The sequence below is a fragment of the Salarias fasciatus genome, chromosome 17 (assembly GCF_902148845.1).
Source record: "Salarias fasciatus chromosome 17, fSalaFa1.1, whole genome shotgun sequence".
NCBI classification, from domain to species: domain Eukaryota; kingdom Metazoa; phylum Chordata; class Actinopteri; order Blenniiformes; family Blenniidae; genus Salarias; species Salarias fasciatus.
In genome coordinates, this window is record NC_043761.1 from 11,540,404 (window position 1) to 11,559,862 (window position 19,459).

General features: G+C 47.6%; 1 protein-coding gene and 16 non-coding genes across 19 annotated transcripts in view; all 17 read right to left on the minus strand.

Moving 5' to 3' along the window:
- wnt5b (wingless-type MMTV integration site family, member 5b) overlaps positions 1–19,459 on the minus strand; it is a 99,666-nt gene that overhangs the window by 50,173 nt on the left and 30,034 nt on the right. Inside the window, exon 2 of one of the 3 annotated variants that reach the window (XM_030113700.1) lies at positions 642–733. The exons of the other annotated variants lie outside the window; for them this stretch is intronic. The gene's annotated coding sequence lies outside the window, so the exon portion shown is untranslated. The remainder of the gene's footprint in view (positions 1–641; positions 734–19,459) is intronic. 3 annotated transcript variants of the gene reach the window in all.
- trnak-cuu (transfer RNA lysine (anticodon CUU)) lies at positions 6,747–6,819 on the minus strand. Its single transcript has one exon. It is a non-coding gene; the product is annotated as a tRNA-Lys (tRNA).
- On the minus strand, positions 7,515–7,587 carry trnak-cuu (transfer RNA lysine (anticodon CUU)). Its single transcript has one exon. It is a non-coding gene; the product is annotated as a tRNA-Lys (tRNA).
- trnak-cuu (transfer RNA lysine (anticodon CUU)) lies at positions 8,293–8,365 on the minus strand. Its single transcript has one exon. It is a non-coding gene; the product is annotated as a tRNA-Lys (tRNA).
- Positions 9,682–9,754, minus strand: trnak-cuu (transfer RNA lysine (anticodon CUU)). The gene has a single exon. It is a non-coding gene; the product is annotated as a tRNA-Lys (tRNA).
- On the minus strand, positions 10,481–10,553 carry trnak-cuu (transfer RNA lysine (anticodon CUU)). The gene has a single exon. It is a non-coding gene; the product is annotated as a tRNA-Lys (tRNA).
- On the minus strand, positions 11,101–11,173 carry trnak-cuu (transfer RNA lysine (anticodon CUU)). Its single transcript has one exon. It is a non-coding gene; the product is annotated as a tRNA-Lys (tRNA).
- Positions 11,869–11,941, minus strand: trnak-cuu (transfer RNA lysine (anticodon CUU)). The gene has a single exon. It is a non-coding gene; the product is annotated as a tRNA-Lys (tRNA).
- On the minus strand, positions 12,647–12,719 carry trnak-cuu (transfer RNA lysine (anticodon CUU)). The gene has a single exon. It is a non-coding gene; the product is annotated as a tRNA-Lys (tRNA).
- trnak-cuu (transfer RNA lysine (anticodon CUU)) lies at positions 13,425–13,497 on the minus strand. The gene has a single exon. It is a non-coding gene; the product is annotated as a tRNA-Lys (tRNA).
- On the minus strand, positions 14,194–14,266 carry trnak-cuu (transfer RNA lysine (anticodon CUU)). Its single transcript has one exon. It is a non-coding gene; the product is annotated as a tRNA-Lys (tRNA).
- Positions 14,963–15,035, minus strand: trnak-cuu (transfer RNA lysine (anticodon CUU)). The gene has a single exon. It is a non-coding gene; the product is annotated as a tRNA-Lys (tRNA).
- On the minus strand, positions 15,741–15,813 carry trnak-cuu (transfer RNA lysine (anticodon CUU)). The gene has a single exon. It is a non-coding gene; the product is annotated as a tRNA-Lys (tRNA).
- trnak-cuu (transfer RNA lysine (anticodon CUU)) lies at positions 16,519–16,591 on the minus strand. Its single transcript has one exon. It is a non-coding gene; the product is annotated as a tRNA-Lys (tRNA).
- trnak-cuu (transfer RNA lysine (anticodon CUU)) lies at positions 17,140–17,212 on the minus strand. Its single transcript has one exon. It is a non-coding gene; the product is annotated as a tRNA-Lys (tRNA).
- On the minus strand, positions 17,917–17,989 carry trnak-cuu (transfer RNA lysine (anticodon CUU)). The gene has a single exon. It is a non-coding gene; the product is annotated as a tRNA-Lys (tRNA).
- Positions 18,686–18,758, minus strand: trnak-cuu (transfer RNA lysine (anticodon CUU)). The gene has a single exon. It is a non-coding gene; the product is annotated as a tRNA-Lys (tRNA).

Sequence of the window (19,459 nt, forward strand, 5' to 3'; positions counted from 1 at the left end):
TGAACATCTATAGTCTGTGTTTACTGTGGCACTGACACAGGGCTCCAGTTAAAGCCCAGACTCAGTGGCACACACACACACACACACACACACACACAGCATGCAGACAGGCCTATTGATTTTTGTGGTAACACTGTCCTGTCACCACATACAGTGCTACTCTACCTCGGTGACCTCCCCTCTCTTACCCCCCCCACCTCCACCACCCCCCCCCCCTCATACATGTGTATATGTGACACTCTTCACCTCCCCCTCACCTCCTCCTCATCTCTCATTACTATCTCTTGTCCCCTCCCTAAATCCTGCCGCTTATACCCTCGTCCTTTGTTTCCTCCTCCTCCTCACTCCTTCATCCTCACTCTCCCCGTCCTCCCTCTCCTTTCCTCTCCCTCTTTTCACTTTTTTTTTTTTTTTTTTGCCTGCATCTCCTCTTATTCTCCTCCTCTTTTGCTCTTGTGAAGAGAAGATGAGCTGATTGGAGACATGAAGGGGAGCAGGTTTGGAGGGGTCCTTCTTTTGACATTGCAACACATGTAGCATACACACACAGACACACACACTCAGAGATCCAGTATGTGTGTGAAACACACAAAGCGGCTACATACACAGATAAAAAAGGACAAATAAAGAGAATGTCTCACCGATCCCCCGGGGAGCCAGGCAGAGGAAGAAACAGAGATTTCCTGCTGTGTTTAGAGGCTCTGGCAATACGACTCGGCACTGATGCCAATACCTGAACATAAATCAACAAGAGAGGGGAAAGAGAGGAAAAAGCTGATATGAAAAGGTACAAAGAATAAAAAATAAAGGCTAAAAAACAAAAACAAACACAGGCTCCAAGTCATTCTGAGTCTCCTGCATTCTGACTTCCCGCAAATTGTCTCAGGTTTTTATCTTTGCAGTGAAATTATTATTGTTGAAATGAGCCTGAAATGAACAAATACGCTATAATTAAAACGTTTATTTTCCATAGATTATGCTAAAATGATTAAGCTAAAAGTCAAAGACAGTCGATCACTGAAGTACAGGGGTTTTTAATGTACGGGAGGATGAGTCTCCACTCGATTTGATTCAGCCAAAACAACAAGGCTCCAGCGCAGCGTCTTTCCAGACGCTGTGAGACTGATGAACAATAAGCCTCAGCCTTAATGCTGCCCCACGTCATCCAACCGCACTATTTATTATCTGCTGTTTATATTGCTTCACTACGTAATCTGGATTCCTGCTGGTCCTGAGTAAGACATGCAGTTTTACATGTGGAAGAATGGAAACGACAGCAAAGACCTAGAAACTTGAACAGTAAAGAAATTTCAGAAAATGCATTTAAGAGAACCATTTATAACAGCTGCCTGAGCACAGACTTGTGAACCAATGTAACTTCAATAGAAACAGTGATCATTTTAATCCTCGTGTTTTACTGTTTGTGGTTCAAATAAAACCTGAATTTGATAGAATGTTCCCATATTTCTAGAAGAGCTACTCGAACCCAATAGCTACAAGAAATAAATCTTTTTTTTATTGAAAGTTTTTTCTTGGATCCAAAATGGGGACAGACCCTGGTGACCCCACTTTATGAACCTATTCACGTCCCCACAACATGGCTTCTGCACATAATACATCTGATAAATGCACGCACACACGCACGCACGCACACACACACTTTCTCTCCTCTGTCTGTCTTTGACTATGCCATTCATATTTAAAGAGCAGGCCTTTTAAGTGTACACAGCATGGAATATAAGATCACAATGTGTGCATACACATGCAGAGACACACTGTCTCTGCAGGCAGGTATTCACTAGGAAAGCTTAACCTTATTCACTCGGCGGCTTAATTTCAAGGAGCCAGTTTTCAACCTTTCCAAAAGAGACTCAATCCCGTATTTGTTTGCTCATTAAAAAAAGGAACTGTGAAAACAACATCCAGGAGAGCTAAATGAAAGTCAAACCATAATTACTGAAAGGTTTAGGGCTACTTGCTGAAAATAACTGCTCTTCGCATGGCATTGTGCTTGAATAACATAAAGTAAGAAGAAAATCACAACAATTTGAGTGTCTGGTGAAAAAGTCACTTCAGACATCTGGATCTGTGGTGCTGACAGAGGACTGGTGAAAGTGAAAGATGGAGGGAGGGAATGTAATACAGAAGTGTTGTGCAGCACCTCCAGGATCTCTTCTCTCTCTTTCTGCTTTTTTCACTCTCGCACAGAGGTAAACTCCTCCATTCCCTGCATTCCTCTCACATTCCAGCTCTGGGTTTACCTTCTCCACCTCTCTTTCTGCATCAACATCATCTCTGCCTCCCCTTTCTCGCTCATGGCTGTCTGTCTGCCCTCTATCCCTCCTTCTTTCTGTTTTCTCTCTGGGTTTCTTTTTGTCTCTCTCCATCCCTCCATATCACCTCTTCCCCCTTTGCACTCTCTCACTCCCTCCTCTCTTTCCCAGCATGCTCCAGTCGGCCGGTGGAGGCAGGGGGCTCGCCTGAACCCTCCACCCCCAGCAGGAGCCCTCCAGCTCAGCCTGGCTAGCTGGCAGGCTCCCTGGCACACCTCCAGCACACACACACACACACACACACACACACACCTCTAAAGCACACGCACACACGCCCACAAGCACTCTCACAGTATTTTAGCCTTGTCTGCTTCGTATCTTTTAATTTTTGCTTTCACATTTCTTTTTTGGCCAGTTCTAATTTTCTCAATTGAATATAATCTGAAAACAATGTGATGATTTATTTCAGACTGTTATCAAATAAATATTCATTGTTCAATTAATCTCCAAATGTTTTCTATTTTTCAAATGTTTTGTGTTTATTTGCCATTAAATCACAATATATGAGATCACTATGCATGGGAAGCTGTTCTGTGTTTTATCAAATCCAACAAAACTCTTGGCTATGTATATGTATATGTATATGTATATGTATATGTATATGTATATGTACTATACTGTATGACAATATGTGCACTCCTCACAAAAGGTTTGTGATGTTTGGATTTTGGGTGAAATTTCAGGCTGAACATAAAATGCACTTTAATCTTTACAGGTGTTACCTTATCTAAACTTTTAAATGCACACAACTGTTCAATGCTTCCTACTGAACAACATGCTGACCTCTAACAGCGAGCTTAAAAAACACAACAGGTGTTTGATCGGTGAATCTTGCAATTACAGTAATTCCTGGTTTGATTTGAATTTGTATTTCAGCGGTCCTCCTCCTCACACTGTTGGCATTTTGACATCATGAGACCAAGACGACGCCTAACAGCTGACACAAGTCGACTTGTGAACAGCTTGAGATGTCGTTGTCAAGCTGTAACTGATGCTCTAGGGCTCATGACAAGTTCGTGAGACTTTTTTTTTTTTTTTTTTTTGCTGTGTTATACTCACCACTGTTGGCTTTTCCCTTCAGTACATTTTTGGACATGAGGAAATCACCATTGCACTGTTTTCATGGTATCACTTGTAGCATGAACTTGTTGATGTATCATCTTTATCAATGGCATTTGTATACACTTGTATGATTTTCTTTTATGAATGTGATCAAAAATACTAAAATAAAACTTGCATAGCCATATAACCTAAGAATCATGCTGTGGGTATTTCGTGTTAGTTCTTTGTGTAGTGTTGATTGATAAAAACAGTTCATTTGAGTTGAACTTCAAGGTGACTCAACACCAATCTAAATCAGTGAAACATTGAATAGCTCATTCGTTACTGTTCCACTAAAGTTGCATGCCTCCTTCAGTTCATGTTGATTTCGGAATTATGTTTTTGCTTTCCAAATGTAACTTGTCAGAGACCAACAATCATTCAAGCTTGAATTTCCTCAACAAGACCTTGTTCACCCAATGTGGGGCTCAAACCAACAACCCTAAAATTAAGAGATTCATGCTCATGCTTCAATTTGGAAGTTCTTTTATCAAGTGGGAAGTCATCCTGAGGCCCTGTTTACTCATTCTCAGGTTTAACTTGTGAGCTCAAGGTGTTTGGAGACAGAGTCACAGCGTGGATGGGTGGATGTCTTCAAAAAGACACACCACATAGGTAAGTTTAACATTTACTTTGCTGCTACCATCATCGACAGCTGATTTTAATACATAAAGAGGTTTGGCAATCAGAAAAAACTTAAAAGTCACCCGTTCATTTTTCGATAAAACTGGCAAAATGACTCTATGAGGCACTGATGAGAGAGGACGAGAGGAGGAGAAAGAAAGAAAAAGTGAGAGAAAGAGAGAGGCCCTCAGTAATTTGGTATTTCCTTTTCAGACAGGGGAGGAAGGGCCAATGCCCTCGTTTTCAGAGTGAAGTGCACACACGTGCACACACACTCACACGCATACAGCTTCTCTTTTAATGACCCTTACATCCGGCTTTAGGCAATGGGGCCTCCCCAAAAATGATAGATAGATAGATAGATAGATAGATAGATAGATAGATAGATAGATAGATAGATAGATAGGGATTTGCAATCAATGTCAAAGGGGAGAGTTCACAACCTTGACACACACACACACACGCACACGCACGCACGCACGCACGCACACACACACACACACACACACACACACACACACACAGTGTTATGGGAGTTCAACTGGAGGTTAGACCTTCAGGCACCACAGCTCAAAGAGAGGGAGAGACACAGAAAGGGAATTCATAAGCAGCTGAATCAGCGTGGAACTGACTTGTGTGATTACTGTAGAAAAATGAAAAAGAAAAGAAAAAAACCAAGAGGAAATTTTCATGAACTTGGATCACTTCTTGAATATGAGGAACAAAATGAAAATTAAAGGGATATGAGGGTGCAAAATCTGTTCAGAAAATAAAAAATTCTTCATGACAAATAGAAAAATTAAGGACAAAAGGAGAAAACATTGAGCCTGTGACAAGGGCTGTTTTATAACTGAGGCGACAGCTGAAGATGCTACGGTGTCTCCAGACTGTCTCTCAGACAAACAAACACACACACACACAAACACACACACACACACACACACACACACACACACACACACACACACACACACACACACAACCACAGCGAAGGCTTTGACCACACTGCAGGCAGCTGTTGAGATCACTCTGATCGCCATTCAGAACAACAAATTCCTCTTATGCACACACACACACACACACACACACACACACACACGCTCAGTCTTGTATTTCTATCCTTGTGGGGACCGTCCATTGACTCCCATTCATGTCTAGCCCCTAACCCTGACCCTTACCCTAACCCTAACCCACACCACAACAAAGCCTAACCCTAAAGAAATGTTTTTGCACTTTTACTTTTTTCAGTAACAACAACATGATCAAGAAAACACTGTTTCTCCTACTTAGGACCGGAAAAGGGTCCCCACAAGGCACGTCGTTCCACGTTTTGCTATCCTTGTGGGGACATTTGGCCCCAACAAGGATAGAAATACGAGAACACACACACACACACACACTCACACACACAAACATAAACCTGGAGTGGAATAAACAGGCTAATACATATGATCCAGTAGCCGCGACTATAATGGGATCCATAAACCTAAAACCCTCCACTCATATAATAGACTATAGTGAACTGTCACCAAAAACCGACAGTGGCCAGTATAACCAAACAAAGATGAAAAGCCTCATTTCCACCATGGCTCAATCTGGGTAGGATCACATAGAAGGGGATTCGACTCGGTCGTAAAACGGCCTAGCTAATCAGCGTTGCTGCCTTTTGTTTTCAAATGTTTTTGGCGAATTCCGGTGGCTAAACCGGAAGTGACACCATCACTGCGCGTAGCGGACATAACAGACTTTAACTTTAACCATCGTCTGACAACTGCAATAGGTAAAGTTATAGCCAAAATACCAAGTATTACAACAATCAAGCAAGAGCAAGGGTCTGCACTTGGTGAGTTTCTAACAGGAAAAGACGTTTTCGCATGTCGTTGCGTGTAGGGAAGCTAGAGCAAATGAGCTAATGCTAACCCTTAGAGAAGTGAACGCGTTTTGGTGACAAATTTGTTTTGAAGACACTGATTGGCTGAAGTATGCTGTCAGTCAAAGGAGTAACCAACACCCCCTGCACAAACTTTCTATGGGCTCCTATCCACACGAAGCCCATCTCCAAAATCCAAATGTGGATGAGGGGTGGATGGGTCTGGTTTATGAGGCTCATTCTGCCAACATCAAAGCAACGGCCACGTGCAGTCTTCTGACCATGGATCAATGAATGCTTGCACTCCCACAACACTCCACGTCTCGCCAGGAGACATCTTCCAACTCTTTCTTTGTGCATCGGCATCGTGGTCTTAAGAAGATCTCAGTTGACTTTGTGTGTTTTGCGTCCCATTCAAGGTGTTCCACATCCTGTCCTCTGGCTTCAACCACTGCAAATTCTGCTTGCAAGGGAGTTGTCACAAGCGCTTTCAAGGGGACCAGTCGTCAAAGGTTTTTTTCACAACTTCAGTTCAGGAGAGCTCTTACAGGTGCCCAGACAAACCAGACTTTCCCAGAAAGTTCAGATCACACAGGCTGATGTGAAATGCCACGAAAAGGCCTGGAACGCCACAGACACCTTCGCTTTCAAGAGGAAGAGTGGGCAAATGCTTTTCATCACGATTTGAGTTCAGAGGAGCACACACATGTCCAGATCACACAGTCTGGTGTGAAAGCACCCTGAGAGGCCTGAAGAGATTTGCACTGAAGGTAAACAGGAAAGATTTCTTGAAATACTGCAGAATTTTAAAGCTTCTGCACCCAACGTGGGGCTCGAACCCATGACCCTGACATTAAGAGTCTCATGCTCTACCGACTGAGCTAGCCGGGCACACAAATGATGTCTTTCAGGCGTGCGGGTGGAGCCGGGGGTGCACTGTCCCGCGAAACAAAGACTGACCATAGACGAAACACTACTCAACCACTGGTCGAGACCAAAAGCGGAAGTTCCGCCCACATCGAAGCAACGGCCACACACAGTCTTCTCACCATGGATCAATGAGTGCTTGCACTCCCACAACACTCCACGTCTCCCCAGGAGACATCTTCCAACTCTTTCTTTGTGCATCGGCATCGTGGTCTTTAGAAGATCGCAGTTGGCTTGATGTGTTCTGCTTCCCATTCAGGGTGTTCCACATCCTGTCCTCTGGCTTCAACCACTGCAAATTCTGCTTGCAAGGAAGTTGTCACATGCACTTTCAAGGGGACCAGTCGTCAAAGGTTTTTTTCACAACTTCAGTTCAGGAGAACTCTTACAGGTGCCCAGACAAACCAGACTTTCCCAGAAAGTTCAGATCACACAGGCTGATGTGAAATGTCACGAAAAGGCCTGGAACGCCACAGACACCTTCGCTTTCAAGAGGAAGAGTGGGCAAATGCTTTTCATCACGATTTGAGTTCAGAGGAGCACACACATGTCCAGATCACACAGTCTGGTGTGAAAGCACCCTGAGAGGCCTGAAGAGATTTGCACTGAAGGTATACAGGAAAGATTTCTTGAAATACTGCAGAATTTTAAAGCTCCTGCGCCCAACGTGGGGCTCGAACCCACGACCCTGAGATTAAGAGTCTCATGCTCTACCGACTGAGCTAGTCGGGCACACAAATGATGTCTTTCAGGCGTGCAGGTGGAGCCGGGGGGTGCACTGGCCCCCGAAACAAAGACTGACCATAGACGAAACACTACTCAACCACTGGTCGAGACCAAAAGCGGAAGTTCCGCCCACATCGAAGCAATGGCCATATGCAGTCTTCTCACCATGGATCAATGAGTGCTTGCACTCCCACAACACTCCACGTCTCCCCAGGAGATATCTTCCAACTCTTTCTTTGTGCATTGGCATCGTGGTCTTAAGAAAACCGCAGTTGGCTTGATGTGTTCTGATTCCCATTCAGGGTGTTCCACATCCTGTCCTCTGGCTTCAACCACTGCAAATTCTGCTTGCAAGGGAGTTGTCACAAGCGCTTTCAAGGGGACCAGTCGTCAAAGGTTTTTTTCACAACTTCAGTTCAGGAGAGCTCTTACAGGTGCCCAGACAAACCAGACTTTCCCAGAAAGTTCAGATCACAAAAGCTGATGTGAAATGTCACGAAAAGGCCTGGAACGCCACAGACACCTTCGCTTTCAAGGGGACCAGTGAGCAAATGCTTCTCATCCCAATTAGAGGTCAGGAGAGCACACACATGTCCAGAAAGTCCAGATCACAGAGGCTGGTGTGAAAGCACCCTGAGAGGCCTGAAGAGATTTGCACTGAAGGTATTCAGGAGAGATTTCTTGAAATACTGCAGAATTTTAAAGCTTCTGCGCCCAACGTGGGGCTCGAACCCACGACCCTGAGATTAAGAGTCTCATGCTCTACCGACTGAGCTAGCCGGGCACACAAATGATGTCTTTCAGGCGTGCGGGTGGAGCCGGGGGGTGCACTGGCCCCCGAAACAAAGACTGACCATAGACGAAACACTACTCAACCACTGGTCGAGACCAAAAGCGGAAGTTCCGCCCACATCGAAGCAATGTCCACATGCAGCCTTCTCACCATGGATCAATGAGTGCTTGCACTCCCACAATGCTCCACGTCTCCCCAGGAGACATCTTCCAACTCTTTCTTTGTGAATAGGCATCGTGGTCTTAAGAAGATCGCAGTTGGCTTCCTGTGTTTTGCTTCCCATTCAGGGTGTTCCACATCCTGTCCTCTGGCTTCAACCACTGCAAATTCTGCTTGCAAGGGAGTTGTCACAAGCGCTTTCAAGGGGACCAGTCGTCAAAGGTTTTTTTCACAACTTCAGTTCAGGAGAGCTCTTACAGGTGCCCAGACAAACCAGACTTTCCCAGAAAGTTCAGATCACACAGGCTGATGTGAAATGCCACGAAAAGGCCTGGAACGCCACAGACACCTTCGCTTTCAAGAGGAAGAGTGGGCAAATGCTTTTCATCACGATTTGAGTTCAGAGGAGCACACACATGTCCAGATCACACAGTCTGGTGTGAAAGCACCCTGAGAGGCCTGAAGAGACTTGCAATGAAGGTAAACAGGAAAGATTTCTTGAAATACTGCAGAATTTTAAAGCTTCTGCACCCAACGTGGAGCTCAAACCCATCACCCTGAGATTAAGAGTCTCATGCTCTACCGACTGAGCTAGTCGGGCACACAAATGATGTCTTTCAGGCGTGCGGGTGGAGCCGGGGGTGCACTGTCCCGCGAAACAAAGACTGACCATAGACGAAACACTACTCAACCACTGGTCGAGACCAAAAGCGGAAGTTCCGCCCACATCGAAGCAACGGCCACACACAGTCTTCTCACCATGGATCAATGAGTGCTTGCACTCCCACAACACTCCACGTCTCCCCAGGAGACATCTTCCAACTCTTTCTTTGTGCATCGGCATCGTGGTCTTTAGAAGATCGCAGTTGGCTTGATGTGTTCTGCTTCCCATTCAGGGTGTTCCACATCCTGTCCTCTGGCTTCAACCACTGCAAATTCTGCTTGCAAGGAAGTTGTCACATGCACTTTCAAGGGGACCAGTGGGCAAATGCTTCTCATCCTGATTTAAGGTCAGGAGAGCACACAAATGACCATAAAGTCCAGATCACACAGGCTGGTGTGAAAGCACCCTGAGAGGCCTGAAAAGATTTGCACTGAAGGTATTCAGGAGAGATTTCTTGAAATACTGCAGAATTTTAAAGCTTCTGCGCCCGACGTGGGGCTCGAACCCACGACCCTGAGATTAAGAGTCTCATGCTCTACCGACTGAGCTAGCCGGGCACACAAATGATGTCTTTCAGGCGTGCGGGTGGAGCCGGGGGGTGCACTGGCCCCCGAAACAAAGACTGACCATAGACGAAACACTACTCAACCACTGGTCGAGACCAAAAGCGGAAGTTCCGCCCACATCGAAGCAATGGCCATATGCAGTCTTCTCACCATGGATCAATGAGTGCTTGCACTCCCACAACACTCCACGTCTCCCCAGGAGACATCTTCCAACTCTTTCTTTGTGCATTGGCATCGTGGTCTTAAGAAAATCGCAGTTGGCTTGATGTGTTCTGATTCCCATTCAGGGTGTTCCACATCCTGTCCTCTGGCTTCAACCACTGCAAATTCTGCTTGCAAGGGAGTTGTCACAAGCGCTTTCAAGGGGACCAGTCGTCAAAGGTTTTTTTCACAACTTCAGTTCAGGAGAGCTCTTACAGGTGCCCAGACAAACCAGACTTTCCCAGAAAGTTCAGATCACAAAAGCTGATGTGAAATGTCACGAAAAGGCCTGGAACGCCACAGACACGGCCTGGAACGCCACAGACACCTTCGCTTTCAAGGGGACCAGTGAGCAAATGCTTCTCATCCCAATTAGAGGTCAGGAGAGCACACACATGTCCAGAAAGTCCAGATCACACAGTCTGGTGTGAAAGCACCCTGAGAGGCCTGAAGAGATTTGCACTGAAGGTATTCAGGAGAGATTTCTTGAAATACTGCAGAATTTTAAAGCTTCTGCGCCCAACGTGGGGCTCGAACCCACGACCCTGAGATTAAGAGTCTCATGCTCTACCGACTGAGCTAGCCGGGCACACAAATGATGTCTTTCAGGCGTGCGGGTGGAGCCGGGGGGTGCACTGGCCCCCGAAACAAAGACTGACCATAGACGAAACACTACTCAACCACTGGTCGAGACCAAAAGCGGAAGTTCCGCCCACATCGAAGCAATGTCCACATGCAGCCTTCTCACCATGGATCAATGAGTGCTTGCACTCCCACAACACTCCACGTCTCCCCAGGAGACATCTTCCAACTCTTTCTTTGTGCATCGGCATCGTGGTCTTAGAAGATCGCAGTTGGCTTGATGTGTTCTGCTTCCCATTCAGGGTGTTCCACATCCTGTCCTCTGGCTTCAACCACTGCAAATTCTGCTTGCAAAGAAGTTGTCACAAGCACTTTCAAGGGGACCAGTGGGCAAATGCTTCTCATCCTGATTTAAGGTCAGGAGAGCACACAAATGACCATAAAGTCCAGATCACACAGGCTGGTGTGAAAGCACCCTGAGCGGCCTGAAGAGATTTGCACTGAAGGTATTCAGGAAAGATTTCTTGAAATACTGCAGAATTTTAAAGCTTCTGCACCCAACGTGGGGCTCGAACCCACGACCCTGAGATTAAGAGTCTCATGCTCTACCGACTGAGCTAGCCGGGCACACAAATGATGTCTTTCAGGCGTGCGGGTGGAGCCGGGGGTGCACTGGCCCCCGAAACAAAGACTGACCATAGACGAAACACTACTCAACCACTGGTCGAGACCAAAAGTGGAAGTTCCGCCCACATCGAAGCAATGGCCCCATGAAGTCTTCTCACCATGGATCAATGAGTGCTTGCACTCCCACAACACTCCACGTCTCCCCAGGAGACATCTTCCAACTCTTTCTTTGTGCATCGGCATCGTGGTCTTTAGAAGATCGCAGTTGGCTTGATGTGTTATGCTTCCCATTCAGGGTGTTCCACATCCTGTCCTCTGGCTTCAACCACTGCAAATTCTGCTTGCAATGGAGTTGTCACAAGCGCTTTCAAGGGGACCAGTCGTCAAAGGTTTTTTTCACAACTTCAGTTCAGGAGAGCTCTTACAGGTGCCCAGACAAATCAGACTTTCCCAGAAAGATCAGATCACACAGGCTGATGTGAAACTGCACGAAAAGGCCTGGAACGCCTCCGACACATTCGCTTTCAAGAGGAAGAGTGGGCAAATGCTTTTCATCACGATTTGAGTTCAGAGGAGCACACACATGTCCAGATCACACAGTCTGGTGTGAAAGCACCCTGAGAGGCCTGAAGAGATTTGCACTGAAGGTATTCAGGAGAGATTTCTTGAAATACTGCAGAATTTTAAAGCTTCTGCGCCCAACGTGGGGCTCGAGCCCACGACCCTGAGATTAAGAGTCTCATGCTCTACCGACTGAGCTAGCCGGGCACACAAATGATGTCTTTCAGGCGTGCGGGTGGAGCCGGGGGGTGCACTGGCCCCCGAAACAAAGACTGACCATAGACGAAACACTACTCAACCACTGGTCGAGACCAAAAGCGGAAGTTCCGCCCACATCGAAGCAATGGCCATATGCAGTCTTCTCACCATGGATCAATGAGTGCTTGCACTCCCACAACACTCCACGTCTCCCCAGGAGACATCTTCCAACTCTTTCTTTGTGCATTGGCATCGTGGTCTTAAGAAAACCGCAGTTGGCTTGATGTGTTCTGATTCCCATTCAGGGTGTTCCACATCCTGTCCTCTGGCTTCAACCACTGCAAATTCTGCTTGCAAGGGAGTTGTCACAAGCGCTTTCAAGGGGACCAGTCGTCAAAGGTTTTTTTCACAACTTCAGTTCAGGAGAGCTCTTACAGGTGCCCAGACAAACCAGACTTTCCCAGAAAGTTCAGATCACAAAAGCTGATGTGAAATGTCACGAAAAGGCCTGGAACGCCACAGACACCTTCGCTTTCAAGGGGACCAGTGAGCAAATGCTTCTCATCCCAATTAGAGGTCAGGAGAGCACACACATGTCCGGAAAGTCCAGATCACACAGGCTGGTGTGAAAGCACCCTGAGAGGCCTGAAGAGATTTGCACTGAAGGTATTCAGGAGAGATTTCTTGAAATACTGCAGAACTTTAAAGCTTCTGTGCCCAACGTGGGGCTCGAACCCACGACCCTGAGATTAAGAGTCTCATGCTCTACCGACTGAGCTCGCCGGGCACACAAATGATGTCTTTCAGGCGTGCGGGTGGAGCCGGGGGGTGCACTGGCCCCCGAAACAAAGACTGACCATAGACGAAACACTACTCAACCACTGGTCGAGACCAAAAGCGGAAGTTCCGCCCACATCGAAGCAATGTCCACATGCAGCCTTCTCACCATGGATCAATGAGTGCTTGCACTCCCACAACACTCCACGTCTCCCCAGGAGACATCTTCCAACTCTTTCTTTGTAAATAGGCATCGTGGTCTTAAGAAGATCGCAGTTGGCTTCCTGTGTTTTGCTTCCCATTCAGGGTGTTCCACATCCTGTCCTCTGGCATCAACCACTGCAAATTCTGCTTGCAAGGGAGTAGTCACAAGCGCTTTCAAGGGGACCAATCGTCAAAGGTTTTTTTCACAACTTCAGTTCAGGAGAACTCTTACAGGTGCCCAGACAAACCAGACTTTCCCAGAAAGTTCAGATCACACAGGCTGATGTGAAATGTCACGAAAAGGCCTGGAACGCCACAGACACCTTCGCTTTCAAGGGGACCAGTGAGCAAATGCTTCTCATCCCAATTAGAGGTCAGGAGAGCACACACATGTCCAGAAAGTCCAGATCACACAGTCTGGTGTGAAAGCACCCTGAGAGGCCTGAAGAGATTTGCACTGAAGGTATTCAGGAAAGATTTCTTGAAATACTGCAGAATTTTAAAGCTTCTGCGCCCAACGTGGGGCTCGAACCCACTACCCTGAGATTAAGAGTCTCATGCTCTACCAACTGAGCTAGTCGGGCACACAAATGATGTCTTTCAGGCGTGCGGGTGGAGCCGGGGGGTGCACTGGCCCCCGAAACAAAGACTGACCATAGACGAAACACTACTCAACCACTGGTCGAGACCAAAAGCGGAAGTTCCGCCCACATCGAAGCAATGGCCATATGCAGTCTTCTCACCATGGATCAATGAGTGCTTGCACTCCCACAACACTCCACGTCTCCCCAGGAGACATCTTCCAACTCTTTCTTTGTGCATCGGCATCGTGGTCTTTAGAAGATCGCAGTTGGCTTGATGTGTTATGCTTCCCATTCAGGGTGTTCCACATCCTGTCCTCTGGCTTCAACCACTGCAAATTCTGCTTGCAATGGAGTTGTCACAAGCGCTTTCAAGGGGACCAGTCGTCAAAGGTTTTTTTCACAACTTCAGTTCAGGAGAGCTCTTACAGGTGCCCAGACAAATCAGACTTTCCCAGAAAGATCAGATCACACAGGCTGATGTGAAACTGCACGAAAAGGCCTGGAACGCCTCCGACACATTCGCTTTCAAGAGGATGAGTGGGCAAATGCTTTTCATCACGATTTGAGTTCAGAGGAGCACACACATGTCCAGATCACACAGTCTGGTGTGAAAGCACCCTGAGAGGCCTGAAGAGATTTGCACTGAAGGTATTCAGGAGAGATTTCTTGAAATACTGCAGAATTTTAAAGCTTCTGCGCCCAACGTGGGGCTCGAACCCACGACCCTGAGATTAAGAGTCTCATGCTCTACCGACTGAGCTAGCCAGGCACACAAATGATGTCTTTCAGGCGTGCGGGTGGAGCCGGGGGGTGCACTGGCCCCCGAAACAAAGACTGACCATAGACGAAACACTACTCAACCACTGGTCGAGACCAAAAGCGGAAGTTCCGCCCACATCGAAGCAATGTCCACATGCAGCCTTCTCACCATGGATCAATGAGTGCTTGCACTCCCACAACACTCCACGTCTCCCCAGGAGACATCTTCCAACTCTTTCTTTGTAAATAGGCATCGTGGTCTTAAGAAGATCGCAGTTGGCTTCCTGTGTTTTGCTTCCCATTCAGGGTGTTCCACATCCTGTCCTCTGGCTTCAACCACTGCAAATTCTGCTTGCAAGGGAGTAGTCACAAGCGCTTTCAAGGGGACCAGTCGTCAAAGGTTTTTTTCGCAACTTCAGTTCAGGAGAACTCTTACAGGTGCCCAGACAAACCAGACTTTCCCAGAAAGTTCAGATCACACAGGCTGATGTGAAATGTCACGAAAAGGCCTGGAACGCCACAGACACCGTCGCTTTCAAGAGGAAGAGTGGGCAAATGCTTTTCATCACGATTTGAGTTCAGAGGAGCACACACATGTCCAGATCACACAGTCTGGTGTGAAAGCACCCTGAGAGGCCTGAAGAGATTTGCACTGAAGGTATTCAGGAGAGATTTCTTGAAATACTGCAGAATTTTAAAGCTTCTGCGCCCAACGTGGGGCTCGAACCCACGACCCTGAGATTAAGAGTCTCATGCTCTACCGACTGAGCTAGCCGGGCACACAAATGATGTCTTTCAGGCGTGCGGGTGGAGCCGGGGGGTGCACTGGCCCCCGAAACAAAGACTGACCATAGACGAAACACTACTCAACCACTGGTCGAGACCAAAAGCGGAAGTTCCGCCCACATCGAAGCAATGGCCATATGCAGTCTTCTCACCATGGATCAATGAGTGCTTGCACTCCCACAACACTCCACCTCTCCCCAGGAGACGTCTTCCAACTCTTTCTTTGTGCATTGGCATCGTGGTCTTAAGAAAATCGCAGTTGGCTTGATGTGTTCTGATTCCCATTCAGGGTGTTCCACATCCTGTCCTCTGGCTTCAACCACTGCAAATTCTGCTTGCAAGGGAGTTGTCACAAGCGCTTTCAAGGGGACCAGTCGTCAAAGGTTTTTTTCACAACTTCAGTTCAGGAGAGCTCTTACAGGTGCCCAGACAAACCAGACTTTCCCAGAAAGTTCAGATCACAAAAGCTGATGTGAAATGTCACGAAAAGGCCTGGAACGCCACAGACACCTTCGCTTTCAAGGGGACCAGTGAGCAAATGCTTCTCATCCCAATTAGAGGTCAGGAGAGCACACACATGTCCAGAAAGTCCAGATCACACAGTCTGGTGTGAAAGCACCCTGAGAGGCCTGAAGAGATTTGCACTGAAGGTATTCAGGAGAGATTTCTTGAAATACTGCAGAATTTTAAAGCTTCTGCGCCCAACGTGGGGCTCTAACCCACGACCCTGAGATTAAGAGTCTCATGCTCTACCGACTGAGCTAGCCGGGCACACAAATGATGTCTTTCAGGCGTGCGGGTGGAGCCGGGGGGTGCACTGGCCCCCGAAACAAAGACTGACCATAGACGAAACACTACTCAACCACTGGTCGAGACCAAAAGCGGAAGTTCCGCCCACATCGAAGCAATGTCCACATGCAGCCTTCTCACCATGGATCAATGAGTGCTTGCACTCCCACAACACTCCATGTCTCCCCAGGAGACATCTTCCAACTCTTTCTTTGTAAATAGGCATCGTGGTCTTAAGAAGATCGCAGTTGGCTTCCTGTGTTTTGCTTCCCATTCAGGGTGTTCCACATCCTGTCCTCTGGCTTCAACCACTGCAAATTCTGCTTGCAAGGGAGTAGTCACAAGCGCTTTCAAGGGGACCAGTCGTCAAAGGTTTTTTTCACAACTTCAGTTCAGGAGAACTCTTACAGGTGCCCAGACAAACCAGACTTTCCCAGAAAGTTCAGATCACACAGGCTGATGTGAAATGTCACGAAAAGGCCTGGAACGCCACAGACACCTTCGCTTTCAAGGGGACCAGTGAGCAAATGCTTCTCATCCCAATTAGAGGTCAGGAGAGCACACACATGTCCAGAAAGTCCAGATCACACAGTCTGGTGTGAAAGCACCCTGAGAGGCCTGAAGAGATTTGCACTGAAGGTATTCAGGAGAGATTTCTTGAAATACTGCAGAATTTTAAAGCTTCTGCGCCCAACGTGGGGCTCGAACCCACGACCCTGAGATTAAGAGTCTCATGCTCTACCGACTGAGCTAGCCGGGCACACAAATGATGTCTTTCAGGCGTGCGGGTGGAGCCGGGGGGTGCACTGGCCCCCGAAACAAAGACTGACCATAGACGAAACACTACTCAACCACTGGTCGAGACCAAAAGCGGAAGTTCCGCCCACATCGAAGCAATGTCCACATGCAGCCTTCTCACCATGGATCAATGAGTGCTTGCACTCCCACAACACTCCACGTCTCCCCAGGAGACATCTTCCAACTCTTTCTTTGTGCATCGGCATCGTGGTCTTTAGAAGATCGCAGTTGGCTTGATGTGTTCTGCTTCCCATTCAGGGTGTTCCACATCCTGTCCTCTGGCTTCAACCACTGCAAATTCTGCTTGCAAGGAAGTTGTCACAAGCACTTTCAAGGGGACCAGTGGGCAAATGCTTCTCATCCTGATTTAAGGTCAGGAGAGCACACAAATGACCATAAAGTCCAGATCACACAGGCTGGTGTGAAAGCACCCTGAGCGGCCTGAAGAGATTTGCACTGAAGGTATTCAGGAAAGATTTCTTGAAATACTGCAGAATTTTAAAGCTTCTGCACCCAACGTGGGGCTCGAACCCACGACCCTGAGATTAAGAGTCTCATGCTCTACCGACTGAGCTAGCCGGGCACACAAATGATGTCTTTCAGGCGTGCGGGTGGAGCCGGGGGTGCACTGGCCCCCGAAACAAAGACTGACCATAGACGAAACACTACTCAACCACTGGTCGAGACCAAAAGCGGAAGTTCCGCCCACATCGAAGCAATGGCCACATGAAGTCTTCTCACCATGGATCAATGAGTGCTTGCACTCCCACAACACTCCACGTCTCCCCAGGAGACATCTTCCAACTCTTTCTTTGTGCATCGGCATCGTGGTCTTTAGAAGATCGCAGTTGGCTTGATGCGTTATGCTTCCCATTCAGGGTGTTCCACATCCTGTCCTCTGGCTTCAACCACTGCAAATTCTGCTTGCAATGGAGTTGTCACAAGCGCTTTCAAGGGGACCAGTCGTCAAAGGTTTTTTTCACAACTTCAGTTCAGGAGAGCTCTTACAGGTGCCCAGACAAATCAGACTTTCCCAGAAAGATCAGATCACACAGGCTGATGTGAAACTGCACGAAAAGGCCTGGAACGCCTCCGACACATTCGCTTTCAAGAGGAAGAGTGGGCAAATGCTTTTCATCACGATTTGAGTTCAGAGGAGCACACACATGACCATAAAGTCCAGATCACACAGGCTGGTGTGAAAGCACCCTGAGAGGCCTGAAGAGATTTGCACTGAAGGTATTCAGGAGAGATTTCTTGAAATACTGCAGAATTTTAAAGCTTCTGCGCCCAACGTGGGGCTCGAACCCACGACCCTGAGATTAAGAGTCTCATGCTCTACCGACTGAGCTAGCCGGGCACACAAATGATGTCTTTCAGGCGTGCGGGTGGAGCCGGGGGGTGCACTGTCCCCCGAAACAAAGACTGACCATAGACGAAACACTACTCAACCACTGGTCGAGACCAAAAGCGGAAGTTCCGCCCACATCGAAGCAACGGCCACATGAAGTCTTCTCACCATGGATCAATGAGTGCTTGCACTCCCACAACACTCCACGTCTCCCCAGGAGACATCTTCCAACTCTTTCTTTGTGAATCGGCATCGTGGTCTTAAGAAGATCGCAGTTGGCTTCATGTGTTCTGCTTCCCATTCAGGGTGTTCCACATCCTGTCCTCTGGCTTCAACCACTGCAAATTCTGCTTGCAAGGGAGTAGTCACAAGCGCTTTCAAGGGGACCAGTCGTCAAAGGTTTTTTTCACAACTTCAGTTCAGGAGAACTCTTACAGGTGCCCAGACAAACCAGACTTTCCCAGAAAGTTCAGATCACACAGGCTGATGTGAAATGTCACGAAAAGGCCTGGAACGCCACAGACACCTTCGCTTTCAAGAGGAAGAGTGGGCAAATGCTTTTCATCACGATTTGAGTTCAGAGGAGCACACACATGTCCAGATCACACAGTCTGGTGTGAAAGCACCCTGAGAGGCCTGAAGAGATTTGCACTGAAGGTAAACAGGAAAGATTTCTTGAAATACTGCAGAATTTTAAAGCTTCTGCGCCCAACGTGGGGCTCGAACCCACGACCCTGAGATTAAGAGTCTCATGCTCTACCGACTGAGCTAGCCGGGCACACAAATGATGTCTTTCAGGCGTGCGGGTGGAGCCGGGGGGTGCACTGTCCCCCGAAACACAGACTGACCATAGACGAAACACTACTCAACCACTGGTCGAGACCAAAAGCGGAAGTTCCGCCCACATCGAAGCAACGGCCACACGCAGTCTTCTCACCATGGATCAATGAGTGCTTGCACTCCCACAACACTCCAAGTCTCCCCAGGAGACATCTTCCAACTCTTTCTTTGTGCATCGGCATCGTGGTCTTTAGAAGATCGCAGTTGGCTTCATGTGTTCTGCTTCCCATTCAGGGTGTTCCACATCCTGTCCTCTGCCTTCAACCACTGCAAATTCTGCTTGCAATGGAGTTGTCACAATCGCTTTCAAGGGGACCAGTCGTCAAAGGTTTTTTTCACAACTTCAGTTCAGGAGAGCTCTTACAGGTGCCCAGACAAACCAGACTTTCCCAGAAAGTTCAGATCACAAAGGCTGATGTGAAATGTCACGAAAAGGCCTGGAACGCCACAGACACCGTCGCTTTCAAGGGGACCAGTGAGCAAATGCTTCTCATCCCAATTAGAGGTCAGGAGAGCACACACATGTCCAGAAAGTCCAGATAACACAGGCTGGTGTGAAAGCACCCTGAGAGGCCTGAAGAGATTTGCACTGAAGGTATTCAGGAGAGATTTCTTGAAATATTGCAGAATTTTAAAGCT